Genomic DNA, 4,797 nt, shown 5'->3' on the forward strand with positions numbered 1-4,797 from the left:
ATATAGATATTTTAGTAATTTACATTTGGTCGGCCATGTTAGGTGCGACAGGTTTTTTATTTAATAACGTTGACTTGTTTCCTAACCAAATTTTTTTTTTAATCACGCCCAACTATGCCTTGTAAAAAGGACACGCGGACGTTGCAAATATAATCTGAGTATTAAGCTCAGAGTCGAACCCACAAGGAATTAACCTATCAATTACTCTCGTTAAACTTACTAAACTCTACGGAATCAATTTCCCAAACGTTTGAATAATAGTTGAGAATATTTTTTTTTACTAACTATGACAGACTATAATTAAGTAAACAAGATTAACTATGATTACGTTGTAAACAATTAAGAGAAGGATCTAAGGTTATGATTTCCCCTATTGATGGAATCCCTTCCGGTTATGTTTCACATAAATTCACCAACTAGCCTCTATCAATCACGGGCACTCTTATTATCGTAAATCTCTCCCGAGTAATCACGACAATATAATAGACGCACACTCCCAAGTTACGCTAGCTAGCTTTATCTATTACAGCTCAATTTAGATTGCACCCAACGCTTCGTTATCCCTAATCCCGCCTTTAAACCCTCAGTTATTGATCTCTCATATACTTTGGGAGTGTTGTTGTTCGACAATTACCTAAATATGCACTCTCTCCCGAGTTATGCACACTAAATAGGCACAGCTAATTGAGGATCCTGTCAATTAACTGCAGCAATCACATGGTTGAACAAATAGAGATTAAACTGGGCAAACTTTATTAACATAACGAGAAGTTCATCCTTCAATAGGTTCCATCAAACCCTAAACTAGGAAATTAGCTACTCATGACAAAACAAGATAAAACTACTAAATCAATCATAATGGTTAATTGAAATAATCAAGAGAAAATAGAAGAACTCTAATGTTTGTTACTCTTCTCACACTTGTTCTTGCCTCCAAAGTAGTCTAAAAACAAGCTTAAACAAATCTTGGGCGAGTTTCTAAAGCTTATAAGGGTTTGGAACAAGTTTTCCCGAATTTACACTTTGGTCCCCAAATTTCTAGCGAGTGAACAGTGCACCGCGGTCGCGGCAAGACCACGGCTCGACCGCGGTGAATGCTGAGCATTTTGCCTCGACACTTGATCTGCCGCGGTTCCACCGCGGTCGCGGTGGAATTTGCTCAGTCCATTTTTTTGCTTCTTTGTGCTCGGGTACTCCTTGAGTGGGCGTTTTCTTCACATTATTGCCTCCAAAACACTCCGTGGTGCTTCCTCACTTAGAATATTCCCTGCGAAACAAAAGAACACCATTTAGAGCATTTTGTTGGCAATTTGCCTATAAAACAACAATAAAGCATGGTAATATTAAGGTGTAAATATCATCTATATAGACTAATATCAACACCCCATACTTAAATCATTACTAGTCCTCTAGCAATTCACCACACTCTATCAAAGTTCCTTCCCTAATCTTTTCCCTTAACGAGTCACACCTTGAACAATTTACCAAAGTTGCACCTAGTAGTGAACAACCTTTACCTCAAAAGTCGAATCTCTCGTACCACGCAACATTTGCACTTACTCAAATTACTTTATACAAGAGTCAAGACTTACCTTTCCTTTGTGAATCACATGCCCTCACATCACACAATAGAGTAGTTCCACAATTAATATGATTAAAACAATTAGGAACTAAGATGGACAAAATTCGCTCACTCTCCAAAAGAACATTCACATGCCACAAAGATGCACCATTGGCTTGCCCATAGTGTAATACTCTACTAATCGATCCCACTCAGTTTAAGATCAATAGGACTTCACGTGGTTGTAATGTAGGCTAAAGGACGGGTAGGATATATTTGGATATAGTGACTAACCTCCCTAAGCACTTTTAATACAATTACATTAACCTTCAAAACCATACTTATGTCAACCAAACACTCCACCATTTTTTATTCACAACATCCCCATCCATTAGGTGCAATTGTAACAAACCACCACTTATCGATTACTACATTTTACTCATCATTTTTTTGTGGTTCTTATTCTTATACCCTTCAAAATTCGGCATCTTTTCTCCATTTCAATGGTTTCACTCAAAAACCAAACCACCACCCCACACTTTTGCTTTTGCATAATTTCAATACCATTCAAGTGCTTATGGGAGGTAAAAAGGTTCAAACAGCAGGCTATTCAAATAATTAGGTAAGGTTCGCAATGTGGTTGCCAAAGAATCAAGCTTATAGGCTCGACAAGGTTAACTAAGATGTATTACATTCATGTGGGTTTACTTTATATGTCTGGCTCAACAAAGAAATGCCTATATCACTTTTAGAACTGAATGAAACTACTATTTCGCTTTGCAAACACACAGGGCAAGTTCTAGGCATCAAATGTGAATCATGGAATGCAGTAAAACTCACACCCACATGGCATATGACTCATTCCAGATTGGCTTATCAAGACAATCTCTTCTGAGTATTCAAGTCAGTGATAAACATGTAATTTAAGGCACTAGAATCAACCACTGAGACTAAGCGTTACACTCTAGTGTCTATTGTGTTCAGGTGTATCCACGCTAAGGGTTTCTCCTTCCATTTTAGCTCGTAGCCCATTAGTCCTAACTACAACTAAAAACAAAATAAACCAAAACTACCTACACCCGGTTCAAGCTAAACCCTTGGAAAAGAACCGTGGCCCAAAGAAAAACCAAGGGGGAGTTACTACACTACCTAAAAATAAAAAAAATCTTTTTGGTCTTTTCTCTAGACTTACTTCCCTCAAGAAAATTGTCTAAAGGATCCGTCATCAAGAAGAGTATCTATATTCCCTATTTATTTTTTTTCTTTTTTTTCTTTTTTTCGACTTAGTCCCTCAAGAACCCCGCCGAAAGAGATCCGTCGTCGGGACAAGTCACTTACCTACTTTAACTTACCTAACGAACTATTACTCAAAACACCAAAAACAAGCGAAGCAAAACAAAAAAAAAAAAATCAAATGGTCAATTGTTAAAAATACATATATACACTGAAGTATCCCCCACCCCACACTTAAAATGTAGACATGTCCTCATGGCATAAAAATCTAAAGAACAGTGAGGTAAAGGAACTTCCCTGAAAGATCACTCCTGATCGGAGACGGTGTCTAGGTTCACATTGCAAGCACGACCCAGAGCTCTCAGCCATCCTAAGAATTTCTTCTCCGACTTCACCTGCCGGTCAGCCACCGCGTCTACACGGGCACCCAAATCAGTGACTGGGGTATTCAACCCAGCCATCTCCTACTCCAAAGCTGTCATGCGGGTGCTCCGGTGGGGCTGTGATGGGCCTGCCTCTTCCACTCTCGGAGGTGGTAGGACCTCAGCTACCTCAGCATCATCATCATCATCAGATTCATCATCTGATTCATCAACATTCACCACCGGCTCTCTTCCAATTCCATTTTTTCTAGCAAGGAACGGGGCTTTCAGGGGCAATTTCCCGTCAACTCTAAAGTTCTCAGGGACTCTAGCCAAACGACACAGTTTGGTGACTAGAGAAGGGAAGTAAAAGCCTTTGAGTATCTCAGGGGAGCGAATGAACATCTCATCGTGGATGAGCCGGGCGATATCAAAATCTTGGTGTGTCATAAGACAGTAGATAGCCGCTGCCCGGGGCCCATTAACATCAGTCGTGTTGCTGGAGGGTAGCAAGCGGGTGTTGATAATGGTGAGCCAGCACTTTGCCTCCTAATTAAGAGACTGTGAGTTCAATGTTATCAGATGCTTTATCCATATAAACGACTTGTCAGGGATACAGATGACATCAAGAATTGGTGCCCACTGAACCTTCGGGCGATGATAAGCTATATAAGCATCCATCTCTCCCGTGAATACTGGGAGGCGATACACCCGGCGGATGGTCTCGGGGAGGCATTTACCCGGTTATTGCTCACAGTAACCAACCCATGCTCATGTTCCGTCAAGTTCGCATATATCTCCCTCACTAGCGGAACATTGTCCTCCTCCGGTACCTCGAAGAAGATGTCCAGCTGACACCTCCTCAACTCATTGAAGATATTCGGGCACTCCACCTCTAAGGCTGCCCGGTCAATATGCACCTCATGTAGCAATTTCTTAGCTGCCTTTGCATTGTACCTGTCCTCCGCCGGTTTGGATACAAACCTAGTGCTATCAAACTGAGGCGCACTGGCTTGGCTCCTAGCTCTCGAGGAGCTTCCCGGTACACTAGCGGAGGACCCGGTGTTGCATCTCTTCCTAGATGAACTCATTTTACCTGTCAAACAGAGAAACGCCTATTAGTGAGTATGTGAAATGTGTGACTATGGGTGGTTACTCAGACTTCCCACAACCATGTCACATTAGCCCCTTATAACTCTATTGGGGCAATTTCCTAAACACCTTGTGGGCAAGACAAATTCTTCATACACATAGCCCATAGTGTGACATCAATTCCTCCCCAACTCAAAGATTCTACTACACCATCACACCCCACAACACTTCATTCAACACCTACAAACATACACCCCCTTTCACCACATTATACAAACAACCCCTTCACCAATTAGTCCCAAAAACGAAATTCACAAGAAAACAATAAGAAACTAACAAAAATCAACTAAAAATCACTACACAATTACAACACTAGGCTAGCATATAACTACATACAATACAAAAAGAAAGAGAGGGGGGAGGTGAGTAGCGTACCTTAATGGAAGAAGGGTTGAGAGGAATGGAGATGGGGGAGTAGTATGAGTGAAGAGGAAGAAAAAGAAGAAAAAAAGGGGGGATTTTTGGGGAGTTAGGGTTTAGAGAGAGAGA

The sequence above is a fragment of the Nicotiana attenuata genome, unplaced genomic scaffold, assembly GCF_001879085.1.
Source record: "Nicotiana attenuata strain UT unplaced genomic scaffold, NIATTr2, whole genome shotgun sequence".
Taxonomy (NCBI): Eukaryota; Viridiplantae; Streptophyta; class Magnoliopsida; order Solanales; family Solanaceae; genus Nicotiana; species Nicotiana attenuata.